General features: G+C 38.3%; 1 pseudogene; it reads left to right on the top strand.

Annotated features, from left to right (window-relative positions):
- The window catches only part of LOC111145487, a 32,525-nt pseudogene that overhangs the window by 1,865 nt on the left and 15,010 nt on the right, over positions 1-15,650 (top strand).

The following is a 15,650-nucleotide window of genomic DNA, read 5'->3' as shown; positions in this document are numbered from 1 at the left end:
TTTTCTTCCATACTATCTCATTTTTTAAATTAACTTGTAATGTGTTATTTGCTTCAGGGGTACAGATCTGAGAATCATCAGTCTTACACAGTTCACAGCACTCACCATAGCACACACCCTCCCCATTGTCCATAACCTAGCCACCCTATCCCTCCCCTCCCACCCCTCCAGCAACCCTCAGTTTCTTTCCTGAGATTAAGAGTCTTTTATGGTTTGTTTTCCTCCCCGGTCCCATCTTGTTTCATATGATAATTGTCTTCCTCTGATTGACTTATTTTGCTTAGCATAATACCCTCTAGTTACATCCACATTGTTGCAAGTGGCAAGATTTTGGGGTTTTCGATGGCTGCATAGTATTCCATTGTGTATATATATATATATATATATATATATATATATATATATACACACACACACACCACATCTTTAACCATTCATCTGTTGATGGACATCTAGGTTCTTTCCATAGTTTGGCTCATAATATTTCATTTTTTAAAAAAAGATTCTTTATGAACTTCATTTCCATTTGTCACACAATGTTATCATTTTTCTATTTTTTCCTTCAAATTTTGGAATTTCTGATCCTGGGAAAAAGAAAACAAACAAAATGTCAAGTTCTATGAAAACTTGGTTCACTTACAGATTTCACTGAAGAAAAATTAAATTGATCTTCTGTAGCCTTCAGGTATATACTTATTTTTTAAAGACTTTATTTATTTATTTGAGAGATAGAGCGAGTATGCCCATAGAAGGAGAGGGAGACGTAGACTCCCAAAGAGCTGGGAGTCCAACTCGAGACTTGATCCCAGGACCCTGGGATTAAGACCAAAGCCTAAGGCTTTGACTAACTGAGTCATCCAGGTGCCCCTCTTCAAATGTTTATTTAAAGAGGTGGTTTTTAAAAAATTAGTTTTACTACCACTTCAGTTCCTTTATTATATATGTTTGATGTTTCTTCCTATTAAAATATGGAAATACGTTGCACTTTAGCCTTGAAAAAAAGTACAAGATATGTTCAAAACTTCCCTAATTCTTTTCCTATTGGTAACCATGTAAGTTTCAAGAATAACATGGCACATGGAACGAACAATTGCAGGGAAAATTTTGCTTCTGTTTGAAAATTGTATTCAGCATTTTGAGGGGTCCTATCAGTTTATAAATTTGGTGCTCAGCTAATCACACCCTAGAGAAGCAAGTTCCTGGAACTTGAGCCTTGTCCTAGTGAAAGATAATTCTGTAACAGAATGTCAGCAAGGAGATCATTTTTCTCTTCTTACTTTAGTTTTATATTGAGGAACAGTGTTGGGCATTTGGTGCCAGGAAGCTTTATGAAGACAGATCAGAAATAAAATTGACTTGTGTATTATTTTCCATCATTGTCTTGATTCCAAGTTTATATTATCACAATATTTACAAAGACTTCTTTGCACTGAGAAATTAACCTCAAAGGCTGTTTGTTTGCTAGAGCAACTGCAATTAAATAACCTGCCCATTCATTGTAAATATTTATCTGTCATTTTTTACAGATTGGGGCCAGCTTGATGTTTTAAATCTTCAGCCTGATAGGAAAACTAAAAGGCTTATCAAATTTCTACCATTTTATTGATAATATTTAAAATCTGTTCTTAACAATTTTATTGGTAACCTGTGCCTTGAAATTTGATGACCACCAAAAATCAAGGGAAATTTCATATTCAGTTCCTTTTCTGGTGTTATGTTAAGTTATATAGATTATTAACATGTGTCTACTGGTTATAACCCTGGTTTTGTGATATAACTGCTTAGATTTTATTGGTGACATTAAATTAGTTGCTGCATTAAATAACTAAATTCCCATTGTGATTGAGAGTTTGTTTTTTTGTTTTGTCTTTTTTTTTTTAATTTTATTTATTTATTTGACAGACAGAAATCACAAGTAGGCAGAGAGGCAGGGAGAGAGAGAGGAGGAAGCAGGCTCCCTGCTGAGCAGAGAGCCCGATGTGAGGCTCGATCCCAGGACCCTGAGATCATGACCTGAGCCGAAAGTAGCGGCTTTAACCCATTGAGCCACCCAGGCGCCCTGTTTTGTCTTTTTTTTTTTGAGGGAGAGACAAGGAGCATGAGTGGGTGGGGGGAGTGAGGCAGAAGCAGAGGGAGAGAGAGAACCCCACGCAGGCTCCATGTCCAGTGCAGAGCTCCACACTGGGCTTGATCTCACAGCCCTGAGATCACGACCTGAGCTGAAATCAAGATTCAGATGCTGAACCAACCGAGCCACCCCGGCAGCCCCCTCACACACACACTGTCACTAACTGAAAAAAAATATATATGTTTTATCGCTTCACACTGCTAGGATTACTATAACAAAAAAGACAAATAATAATTTGGTAAAGATGTGGAGGAATTGGAACCCTGATACATACATTGCTGGCGGGGAAGCAACAGCTTTAGAAAAGAGTCTGGCAGTTTTTCCGCAGGTTAAATATACAGTCTCCATATGATCCAACTGTTGCACTCTTGGGCTTATATCCAGGAGAAGTGAAAACATATATCCATGCAAAAATTTGTACGTGAATGTTCATAGCAACATTTTTCACAGTAGCCCAAAAGTGAAAATAAACCAAATGTCCATCAACAGTGAATGACCAGGGGCACCTATGTGGCTTAGCTGGTTAAGCGTCTGCCTCAGGCTCATGCCTAAGGGTGAGCCTAAGGTCCCAGGGTCCTGAGATCAAGTCCACATTGGTCTTTCTGCTCAGCAGGGAGTCTGCTTCTACCTCTGTGTTCTCTCAAATAAAATCTTAAAAAAAAAAAAAAGCAATGCAAGTTTTTATCACTTGTGACCAGGTTTGAGGAGGAGTAGAGAAAAACAAAAAAGCACTGAGTTGTAATGCTGGGTAGCTGGTTACCTAAGTCATTAGCTGAGTGGCTTTCAAAACTTCATTAGTAAAACTACAACTCTGGAAGGCAGTCATGCAGAGTCCAATTACAAATGCTACATGCATTACAAATGCCACATCCATTACAAATGCCAGTAGTCTACTTTATGTGCCTTCCAATGAAAAAAGTTCAAAGTGCCTAAATAGCAAGAAATGTGCAATGATAGCAGCTGGGTTTTTAAAAAGATTTTATTTATTTATTTAAGAGAGAGAGGGTGCACAACCTGGGGGGAGGGACAGAGGAAAAAACAGATGCCCCCACAAGCAGGGAGCCTGAGCAGAGCTCCATCAACCCAGGACCCTGACATCATGACCTAAGCCAGAGAGAGATCCTCAACCGACTGAGCCACCCAGGCACCACAAGAACAGCTGTTTTTTAAAGACTATTTTTTAAATGACATCTTCAATAATGATACCCAGAATGTTCCATGCTAAAAAAGCTGTAATTTCACATTTGCTCAAGTATTGATTTGATTTAGCCAATGTGACACCACCTTGGATAAAGTATGCAAACAACTTAATTTCATTTCCTCATTAATCAAAACTGAAAGGGAAAAAAATCAGTGAGGTGTTATAACAAAGAATCCCCCAAACCATACACATATATAAGATTATCAAAAATGATGAAATAAATCTGATTAAATTTGGGGCGCCTGGGTGGCTCAGTCATTAAGCATCTGCCTTCAGCTCAGGTCATGATCCCAGGGTTCTGGGAGGCAGCCCCGCATCAGGCTCCCTGCTCAATGGAGAGCGTGCTTCTCCCTCTCCCACTCCCCCTGCTTGTGTTCCCTCTCTTGCTGTCTCTCTGTGAAAAAATTAAATAAAATATCTAAAATTTTTTTTACTAAATTTAATTGACGATGTGGAGGTCTCCTAAGTCTTAACATCACAAACCTGATTGCATGGCTATAGTGCTGCAAGGGTGCACAGCCAAAGAGGGGCTGATCTGACCTGAGATTTCTTTAATCTAGCTTTCTGTAGTTGGTAGGCTTGGGAAAAAACAGTATTATTTTCAAAAATCATTTAAGAATTTCACAAAACTAAAACCCAAGCTTGACCCCATCTTCACTCACACCCCACATCTAGTCCATTAGGAAGGAAATCCTGTTGATCTTCAAGAAGTATCCAGGATCTGACCACTTCTGTGACCCTGGGCACGGTCATCTCCCACCCAGATGCTGCTATGGTCTCCCTGCTTCTACTCAAATCTTTCTGCAATAACTTTTCTTTTCTTTTAAAGGTTTTATTTATTTGAGAGACAGAGAGAGTGCAGGGGAGGGGCAGAAGGAAAAGCAGACTCCTCGATCAGCAGGGAACCTGACGGGGAGCTCATTCCCAAGACCCTGGGAATCATGACCTGAACAAAGGCAGCTGCTTAACCGACTGAGCCACCTGGGTGCCCTCCAGTCTCTTCAACTCAGCAGCCACAGAACCTTTTTAAATCAGAACACAAATTGTGTCACTTCTCTGCTCAGAACCTGCCTGTGATTTCCATCTCAAAACAAAAGCCAAAGTCCTGGCAAAGACTTCCAACGGCTCACATGAACTGCACTGATGCATGCTTATCAACACTCTGGCTTCCTCCCCTACTTCTCCCTCACTCTCTCTGTTCTGCTGGCTACCTCCCTGAGCCTCAGACACAGCAGACAGCGCTTAGGGCCTTTACTCTGCTCTTTCTGCCTGAAATGCTTTTCTCCCAATTAGCCCCTTGGCCAGCTCCTTCACCTCCTGCAAACCATTGCTTTAATGTCCACTTCACTGAGGCTAACCCACTCTATTTTATATTATTCTCTGTGCCCATTCCCACTATTAATTTCTAATTGCTGCTGTAACAAATTGCCATAAATATAGTGGCTTAAAACAACACAAATTTATTGTCTTACAAATTTATTATCTTCTGGAGGTCAAAAATCCAAGTTAAGTCTTATAGGACCAAAATCAAGGTGTCAGTTGGGTTGCATTCTTTCTGGAGGCTCCAGAGAGAATCTGTTTCCTTGCCTTTTCCAGCTTTGAGAAGCCACCTGCATTTCTTGGCTCATGGACACTCCATCTTCAAAGTCAGCAATGTGGCATCTTCAAATCTCTCTCACACCTACTTCCATTGCCATCCATATCTCCTTCTCCAATTCTGACTCTCCTACCTCCCTCTTTCCCTTAAAAAGACCATTGTGATTGCACTGGGTTGACCCAGAGTCTCCTTAATCATATATGCAAAGTGCCTTTTGCTATTTAAGGTAAAATATTCACTGGTCCCAGGCATTAGGACATGGGCATTGTTGGGAAGCCATGACTTTGTCTTGCATTAATGAGTTTCTTACCCTACTCAAGTTTTTTTCTTTTTTTCCAAAATACTTATCAATTGTGTTTTACCTATCTACTAGATTTATTGTTAATCATCCCTCCGCCATAATGTAAGCTCCACGAAGTCATGAATCTTTGTCTCTTTTTTGACTGGCATACCTCTAGCAACTAGAATAGCCTCTGGCATTTAGTAAGTGTTCAATCAACATTTATTGACTGAAAGAAAAGGACTAGTCATCGAAACAAATCAAGAACAGAAAATATCTTTGTTACATACAAATGTCTAGCAGACACATGAAAAAAATGTTCATCATCATTAACCATCAGGGAAATTCAAATCAAAATCACACTGAGATACCAGCTTACACATGTTGGAATGGCAAAGATTAACAAGGCAGAAAACAACAAATATTGGAAAGGATGTAGAGAAAGGGGAAACCTCTTACACTGTTGATTGAAATGCAAGGTGATACAGCCACTTTGGAAAACAGTGTGAAGATTTCTCAAAAAATTAAAAACAGAGCTACCCTATGATCCTGCAATTGTACTACTGGGTATTTACTCCAAAGATACAGATGTAGTGAAAAGAAGGGCCACAAGTACCCTGATGTTCATAGCAGCAATGTCCACAATAGCCAAACTGTGGCAGGAGCTTAGATGCCCTTCAACAGACAAATGGATAAAGAAGATATGGTCCATATATACAATGGAACATTACTTAGCCATCAGGAAAGATGAATACCCAACTTTTCTATCAACACGGATGGGACTGGAGGAGATTATGCTGAGTGAAATAAGTCAAGCAGAGAAAGTAAATTATCCTATGGTTTCATTTACTTGTGGAGCATGAGGAATAGCATGGAGGACATTAGGAGAAGGAAAGGAAAGTGAATTGGGGGAAATTGGCAGGGGAGATGAACCATGAGAGACTATGGACTCCAAGAAACAAATAGAAGGTTTTAGAGGGGAAGGGGGTGTGCAGATGGGTGAGCCTGGTTGTGGGTATTAAGGAGGGCATGTATTGCATAGAGCACTGGGTGTTGTACATAAACAATGAATCTTGGAACACTGCATCAAGAACTAATGATGTATTTTATGGTGACTAACGTAACACAATTTTTAAAAAGCTGAAAATTCAAAAAAAAGAGAAAGTGTCCTTGTTTATCTGTCCAAATATGTCAAGTGGGATAGGAAACAGAAGGAAACTGTTCCACAGTAGCCAGCTTTCTGAATCAGTCTATAAACATGGGAATCAAGCAGTTCTCCAACCTCTTTCTCCGTGTACAAAAAAAATCACTGGAGAAACATTTACAAATTCAGATTCTCTTGCCCCATCGTTCCCAACCCTGGATTTAGATTTATTGAATTTTGGGTGGGGCTCAAGCCAGCTCCAGTGGGCTGAGGGCTATAATCAGTAGTTGGGCAAACATTATTGGCTTCTCCCTAGCAAACCTCCTAAAGCAGAGGTTCTTAACCTTTGCCTGCACATTGGAACATCCTAGTGGGTTTCATAAAATACCAATACCCATAATCTATCCTCAGAAATTCTGATTTACTTGGTCTGAGTGCAGCCTGGGCATTGGGATTTTTAAAATTTAAAATCAATTAACATATAGTGTATTATTAATTGCAGAGGTAGAGTTTAGTGATTCATCAGTTGCATATAATACCCAGCCAGTACTCATTACATCTATTGCCCTCCTTTATACTCATCACCCAGTTACCCCATTTCCCCCCAACCTCCCCTCCAGCAACCCTGTTTTGTTTCCTATGGGTAAGAGTTTCTTATGGTTTATCTTTGATTTCATCTTATTTTTCCATCCCTTCCCTTACGTTCATCTGTTTTGTTTCTTAAATTCCACACATATGAGTGAAATCATAATATTTATCTTTCTCAGACTGACTTATTTCACTTAGCATAATACCCTGGTTCCATCCATGTTGTTGCAAATGGCAATATTTCGTTCTTTTTGGTGGCTGAGTAGTATTCCATTATGTATTGTATATGTATATGTACATATACACATACTCCATCTTCTTTATCCATTCATCTAGTCGATGGACAGCTGGGCTCCTTCCATACTTTGGCTATTGTGAACATTGCTGCTATAAGCATAGGGTACATGAGTCCCTTTGAATCACTGTGTTTGTATCCTTTGGATAAATACCTAGTAATGCAATTCCTTGGTCATAGGGTAGCTCTATCTTCAGCTTTTTGAGAAACCTCCATACTGCTTTCCAGAGTGGCTGTACCAGTTTGCATTCCCACCAGCAGTGTAATAGGGTTCCCCTTTCTCTGCATCCTCACCAACATCTGTTGTTCCCTGAATTGTTCATTTTAGCCATTCTGACCTGTGTGAGGTGGTATCTCATTGTGGTTTTGATTTGTATTTCCCTGATGTTGAACATTTTTTCATGTGTTTGTTAGCCATTTGTATGTCATCTTTGGAGAAATATCTGTTCATGTCTTCTGCCCATTTCTTGACTGGATTATTTGTTTTTTGGGTGTTGAGTTTTTTATAGGTTTTGGATACTAGCCCTTTATCTGATAAGACATTTGCAAGTATCTTCTCCTATTCTGTAGGTTGTCTTTTAGTTTTGTCAGCTTTTTCCTTTGCTCTGCAAAAGTTTTTATCTTGATGAAGTCCCCATAGCACATTTTTGCTTTTGTTTCCCTTGCCTTTGGAGATGTGTCTAGCAAGAATTTGCTGTGGCCAAGGTAAAAAAATGTTGCTGCCTGTGTTCTCTTCTAGGATTTTGATGGATTCTTGGCTCACATTTAGGTCTTACATCCCTTTCCAGTTTATTTTTGTGTGTGGTATAAGAAAATGGTCTAGTTTCATTCTTCTACATGTGCTTGTCCAATTTTCCCAAAGCCATTTGTTGAAGAGACTGTCTTTTTTCCATTGTATTCTTTCCTGCTTTGTTGAAGACTAGTTGACCATAGAGTTGAGGGACCATTTCTGGGGTTTCCATTCTATTTCATTGATCTATGTGTCTGTTTTTGTGCCAGCTAGTACCATACTGTCTTAATGACTACAGATTTGTAATATGGCTTGAAATCCAGAATTGTGACGTCACCAGCTTTGGTTTTCTTTTTCAATATTCCTTTGGCTATTCAGGGTCTTCACTGGTTCTATACAAATTTTAGGGTTTTCTGTTCCATTTCTGTGAAAATTAAAAAGTTTGAAGAAGAATAACCCATATGGCCAAGAATTTCATTTCTGGGTATATATCCCAATTGTCCATCAACAGAAGAATGGATGAAAAAAAATGAGGTATGTGGTGCCTGTGTGGCTCAGTCAGTTAAACATCTGCCTTCAGTTCAGGTCATGATCCCAGGATCCTGGGATCAAGCCCTGCACTGGGCTCTCTGCTCAGCATGAAGCCTGTCTCTCCCTCTCACACTCTCCCTGCTTGTGTTCCCTCTCTTGCTGTGTCTCTCTCTGTCAAATAAATAAATAAAATCTTTTTTTAAAATGAGGTTTATATGTACAGTGTAATATTATGCAGCTTAAAAAACAAGGAAGTTCCCTCACAGGCTAAAACTGGATGAACCTTGAGAACAATATGCTAAGTGCCATAAAGCAGTCACAAGAATACAAATACTTTTTGACTCCACTCATATAAGGTATCTAAAATAGTAAAAATCATAGAAACATTAAGCAGAAAGATAACAGCAGGTGGGGAGGGGAGTAAAGAGGAGGAATTAGTGTTTAATGGATATAGAGTTTCAGTTTTGCAAGATGAAAAGTTCTAGAGATCTGTATATATTTTAACACTACTGAGCTGTACACTTAAAGATGGTTAAGATGGTAAATTTAATATCATGTGTTTTTTACCATAATAATAATTTTTTAAAACCTTTTCATCTAGTTTGCTGAATTATCCATCCCTGATGATGGTTTCCTCGACTGTTGACCTTATTCTCCTGGATTCAATGTTTTCCTTCCACGTGACAGTCTCCTTCCTCATTCTGCATCCTCAGTGCCGTGCACGGAAGTCCCCAGGCGAGCCTGGTCAGCTAACTCCAGACCCCGGACCCGGGTTCCTGCATGCTGGGTGGAGCCCTGGGCACTCTCCGCAGCCCCTCATTTCTCCACTTCTAGCAGCTTCTCCAGTGTCCACCTGTGAAGGCGGTACTCAGCCTTCTGGTCTGTGTTCCCTTTATGTTTTTGCTTTTGAGATACTATCTCCTAACAAAGCTTCCATGGCTTGCTTCCTATCTGCTTCCAAACCCATCTTTTTAGCACCACACTCATTTCCAGATGTCTTCTAGTCTTATCCAGATGGATGCCATGCACCTCCAAGATAAAGCTCACCAAACAGACTCAGTGTATGCACCCCGAAACACATTTTTTTTCCTCATCAAAACTTCATACTCTTTTACCATCCACATTAAGCCAGTCACCGCAACCTCACTGGTTCTACCTTCTAAGAATCTGTGGGTGACTTCCTTTCAATTCTGCAGTTATCGTCTGGGCTCTTGCAACAGAAACCGCTGAACCCAGTGTGTGGCAATCGTTAAAATCTTAGTTAATAGTGCCTAGCTAATTTCCTGCCTTCCTCTTTGTCTCCCTTTCTCTTTCCTTCATATTTCTCTTCCTATCCAATCAATCCATTGTCATGCCGCCACCAAAGTCACTCTAAAAACCAGATTTGGTTGTTATTCCAAAATCTTCAGTGGATCCCTGTGGTCTCTAAGAAAAAGTCCAATCTTAACATGACAAGCAAGTGCCTCCCCAACCTGGACTATCCACTTTCTTCACTGATGAGATGCCTGGTGCTAATGAACATAGCATACTCAAAGTTGGACCAGACCCTAAATTTGACTGTTTCAATAGCTATATGAGCTTGAGCAAATCACTCATTATTCCTAAGTCTTAACCACCTCATCTGTAAAATGGGGACAATTACAGCACCTGCCTGTGTTTTTTGTGAGCATTAATGAAATATTATGCTTAATGTTTTTGTGACTATCATTACTCTCTTTCAAAACATCCCAGCCCCTCTTAACACACCATACCTTGAACAAAATACACCATCTTAATTGTCTAGCTCTTACCAGGGCCGTTCCCATATCTGATTGGCTCCCTCCAGCCCCATTCCTTTTCCTCTCTGACTCTATTCCTCTTCCCTACCTTTCAAAATCCAGCTTAAATATCATCTTATCTGTGGAGCTTTCTCTCACTTCCCCTTAACTTGATTCTCTTCATAGTACTCGAGACATGCACTGTTATTTGATCATTCTTGAGTTACTGACCATCAATGACATGTTGCATCACTGTGAAGCCCAGGATAGAGCTGAAAATAATAAAAGACATCTTGAGAAAGAAAGAAAGAAATAGACAGTTTAGCACTTACAAATTTTAAATGGAATGTGAAAAGTTACCAAAATCCAAAGGCTTATGAGGAAAACTCAGGAAGGAAATGTTACCAGGATATGATACAAGTTTGCTTTTTAATTAAGTAAGGCACTCATAGCAGATTTGTGAAGGAGCCTAAATGCCAACAAGGGCTCATTAATAAATGGTGATATATCTATAAAATAAAACACTATGAGACCATGAAAAAGGTTAAGGTAAACCCATAGGTGTTAGCATAGAAGCCCACGATACATTGAAGTGTAAAAATAGGAAGTGAGATCTACTTTGTGTGTCTGTATCTAGAATAATATGCCCCAAATTGTTCACAGTAATTCTTTCTTTAAATAAGAATATGGGGCGCCTGGGTGGCTCAGTGGGTTAAAGCCTCTGCCTTCGGCTCAGTTCATGATCTCAGGGTCCTGGGATCAAGCCCCGTATCGGGCTCTCTGCTTGGCGGGGAGCCTGCTTTCCCCTCTCTCTCTGCCTGCCTCTCTGCCTACTTGTGATCTCTATTTGTCAAATAAATAAATAAATCTTTAAAAATAAATAAATAAATAAATAAGAGTATGGAGCATGGGTGTGAAGAAAATTTTTCACATCTTATTTCAAAAGTAACCATTTACTATTTTTATGATTAAAAAAATTAAGTAAACAGACCATCAAATTGGCAAAAGAAACATTAACTATAAATAAATGGGTGAAATGAACAAATGATTTAGAAAAGAAATAGAGCTATTAAATGAACATAAGGAAAGATATTGAATTTTGACAAGTAGTGATGAGGTCTTTTATCTATTAAGAATAGTAAAAAAAATAACCTACTAAATTACAATACCTCATGCTATTAAAGATACATTAAATTAGGCACTTTCTTGTGCTTTTAGTGACATTTGTATTTTATATGAGCCTTCAGGGATAAAAATTGGCAATTTGTATCAAGGGCAAGAATGTTCATGTCTTATGACTCACTCACTTCTGGAAATATCTCACTTTGGATTCAGTTCAACTTAAAGAAAGGTCATCTGTATAAAGACAGTGAAAATTTGGAAGCAATTTGAGGTAGAGTGGCTAAGTAAAATAAAGTTGTTGTGAGAAATTAAATAATCTATGGTATTTATAGGCATGTTGTACGAGTTCAGTACATTTTAGCTACAGCTGTTATTATTGTTGTTTTTGTTATTGTTATGGCAGTTGTACACAATATAAAATTATGTATCATTAAAAATTATCATTGTCAAGTCTATGAAAAAACAATGTGTCTTACAGTATAACCATGCAAAAACATATAATATTAAAATATTGAAAATGAATTTACAAAATGATCATGGATGTGTTAGGATACCAGAGTAAGGGTGATTCTTTTTATTTTCTTGTATTTTCCAAACTTTTGATAATATGGTTATATACATCTATAATTTAAAAATAAATTGTGATCCGAAGGGGCACGTGCACCCGAGTGTTTATAGCAGCAATGTCTACAATAGCCAAACTATGGAAAGAACCTAGATGTCCATCAACAGACGAATGGATAAAGAAGATGTGGTATATATACACAATGGAATACTATGCAGCCATCAAAAGAAATGAAATCTTGTCATTTGCGATGACGTGGATGGAACTAGAGGGTATCATGCTTAGCGAAATAAGTCAATCGGAGAAAGACAACTATCGTATGATCTCCCTGATATGAGGGAGAGGAGATGCAACATGGGGGGTTAAGGGGGTAGGAGAAGAGTAAATGAAACAAGATGGGATTGGGAGGGAGACAAACCATAAGTGACTCTTAATCTCACAAAACAAACTGAGGGTTGATGGGGGGAGGGGGGTTGGGAGAGGAGGGGTGGGGTTATGGACATTGGGGAGGGTTTGTGCTATGGTGAGTGCTGTGAAGTGTGTAAACCTGGCGATTCACAGACCGGTACCCCTGGGGATAAAAATATATTATATGTTTATAAAAAATAAAATAAAATAAAATAAATTTAAAAAAATTTTAGCCCATTACTCATCTAGCCTCAAGTCCAAATTTTAAAAGCCATATATATCTCCCAAAGTTAATATTATCAAAACATTCTGAACAAAATATTGTTCAGAACCTAGTAAAGAGGTATTTAGAGCTATTTTGAGTTTGTCCCACACTCAGCTGTGACAATCATACTATGAAGAATAAAGTTACATTCTAAGAATTACACCAATAAACATTAACACAATAAAATGTACCAGTGAGAAAAACCTACTTTAGTACGCTTTTTGAAATTTTAATTGAGGCTTGAGAAACACCTAAGTCCAAATAAGGTGACTAGAAACAAGTTGTAAATGTCGATGAAAAAAACTGTAGCTGAATTAACTTATTGAAAATCGGACAGAGACTAGAATAGTAGAGACGTGTAGGCTAGGTTAGCTGTTCACACTTAAGAAATGCACTTACATCTTGTAAAGGAAAAATTATGACCCTCTAATGTTGACCTGTATTATTTTTATTATAATGAAACTTAATATACAAATAGAAAACTAGATATAAATGCCTTATTCTTGTTTTTGTACCATTCTTTATGTATGTATTCATATATTTGATAAAAATGTCACAGAAGTGAAGTCATTATGATGACATCAGTTTAACTATACAGACTGACCCCAAGGGTAGAGTCAAGTTGCCAAAAATCAGAACACAAGCAGCACACAGTTCCTTAACACCTGTGCCCTTTCACACCCTTATCCACAGCCAGCCGTGCTCCAACAGTCACAAGTGCTAAGTTCAGACATAACCCCCGGAACTTTTCCCTGGCTTCCATCAAGTCCTGGGATGAGAAGAGAGAAACGGTCAATGAAAAGAAGCTGGCATGGCTCAACACATCTCTGTTCTAACGACTCAGAGAAGGCAAGACATGGAACACTGGGGCAGTATTTCCTTATAAATGCCTTATTCTTATAGCTGCTTCTATAGGTATAAAACCAAAGCTGATTTTAAAATTAAATGTCATTATACCAAATAAGTAAGACTCAAATGAATAGCATTAATTTAATATGATGGGTGATGTTTTCTGAAAAGGAAATTCAAATTAAACCCATGAATTACCATTTCCAACCCACTAGAATGGCTAACATTAAAAACAATGACAAGGAAATAGAGGAACTGAAACAATCATACATCATTGGAAAATGTAAAATGGTAAAACACTTTGGAAAATGTGGTGGTTTCTCATAAAGTTAAATATCATCTACAGTATGACCCAGCAATTTCACTCCTAGATGCTTTCCAGAAAAGAAATGAAAATACATGTGTCTTGGTTTCCTTTCTCCTCCTCCTCACCATGTTCACTTATTTTGTTTCTTAAATTACACATATGAGTGAAATCATACGGTATTTGTCTTTTTTTGACTTATTTCACTTAGCATTGTACTCTCTAGTTCCAGCCATGTCTTTACAAATGGCAAGATTTCATTCTTTTGTACAGCTGAGTAAAATTCCATTTTATGTATGTGTATACATACGCACACACACAAACCACATCTTCTTTATCCAGTCATCAGTTGATGGACATTTGGGCTTTTTCCATAACTTGGTTATTGTAAAAAATGTTGCTATAAATACAGGGGTGCACGTATCTCTTCAAATTAGTATTTTTGTATTCTTTGAGTAAATTCCTAGTAGTGCAATTGCTGGATCATAAGGTAGTTCTATTTTTATTTTATTTAAAATTTTTGGATAAATTTTATATTATATAATAATTTTTTTCTTGCAAATTCTACTTGCTCTCATCAAAATATATACCAAATACCTTTTTTTCACAATAAACTGGAGTGTAGGTAAAGTTGCCTTCATAATTGGGCTAAGTTCCTTATTATACTCACAAATATCTCACTATATTAGCTAAATAAGGCATACAAACCTATACAATAGAGTGTAATCACAATTTATTATAAAATGTACTAAAATTATAAAATGCAGCTACTGTACTTATTAATAAGCAGGTAAGCAGGTGATTATTAGTTAGATTTAGATTTTAGTCACCTAAATAAATGCTCTAAAAAAGCATATTAACTTTTTATCTGATATTTATAAAGTACCCTCTTAACACTTCAGGCTATTTATCATATTTTATCTAATAGACACACACTTCAAACCTTAATTCCTAAAAGACATTAAAGCAAACAGTTATGCATCTCTTAACATGCAAATTACCTTTGAGTTCCTTGACTCCCCATACTTTCTGTCTTCATTTAAAATTTAAAAAAATTTTTTTAAAGATTTTACTTATTTATTTGACAGAGATCACAAGTTGGCAGAGAGGCAGGCGGGGGGCGGTGGGGGGGGGAAGCAGGCTCCCCGCTGACCAGAGAGCCCGATGCAGGGCTCGATCCCAGAACCCCAGGATCATGACCTGAGCCTAAGGCATAGGCTTTAACCCACTGAGCCACCCAGGCGCCCCAACCACATCTTCTTTATCCATTCATCTGTTGATGGACATCTAGTCTCTTTCCATAGTTTGGCTATTGTGGACACTGCTGGTAAAACATTGGGGTGCCCCTTTGGATCACTACATTTGTATCTTTAGGGTAAATACCCAGTAGTACGATTGCTGGGTCGTAGGGTAACTCTATATTTTCAACTTTTTTTTTTAAGATTTTATTTATTTGTTTGACAGACAGAGATCACAAGTAGGCAGAGAGGCATGCAGAGAGAGAGAGGGGGAAGGGAAGCAGGCTCCCCGCTGAGCAGAGAGCCCGATTCAGGGCTTGATCCCAAGACCTGGAATCACGACCCGAACCAAAGGCAGAGACTTTAACGCACTGAGCCACCCAGGCGCCCCTATTTTCAACTTTTTGAGGAACCTCCATGTTGTTTTCCAGAGTGACTGCACCAGTTTGCATTCCCACCAACAGTGGAGGAGGGTTCCCCCTTCTCCTCATCCTTGCCAACTCCTGTTGTTTCTTGTGTTGTTAATTTTAGCCAAATAATGTATTTTTAAAATACTATATTTTCTAAAACAAAAAAAATAGGGAGAAAAGTGGACTCATTTTTCATTTTTGCATGTCTCCTTAATGTCTGCCTTAATAAAAGACAGCT

This window comes from Enhydra lutris, unplaced genomic scaffold, assembly GCF_002288905.1.
Source record: "Enhydra lutris kenyoni isolate GAN:26980312 unplaced genomic scaffold, ASM228890v2 scaffoldscaffold13, whole genome shotgun sequence".
In the NCBI taxonomy this organism is placed as follows: Eukaryota; Metazoa; Chordata; class Mammalia; order Carnivora; family Mustelidae; genus Enhydra; species Enhydra lutris.
The sequence above is the reverse complement of the archived record's forward strand: the minus strand, read 5'-3'. Positions and strand labels throughout refer to the sequence as shown.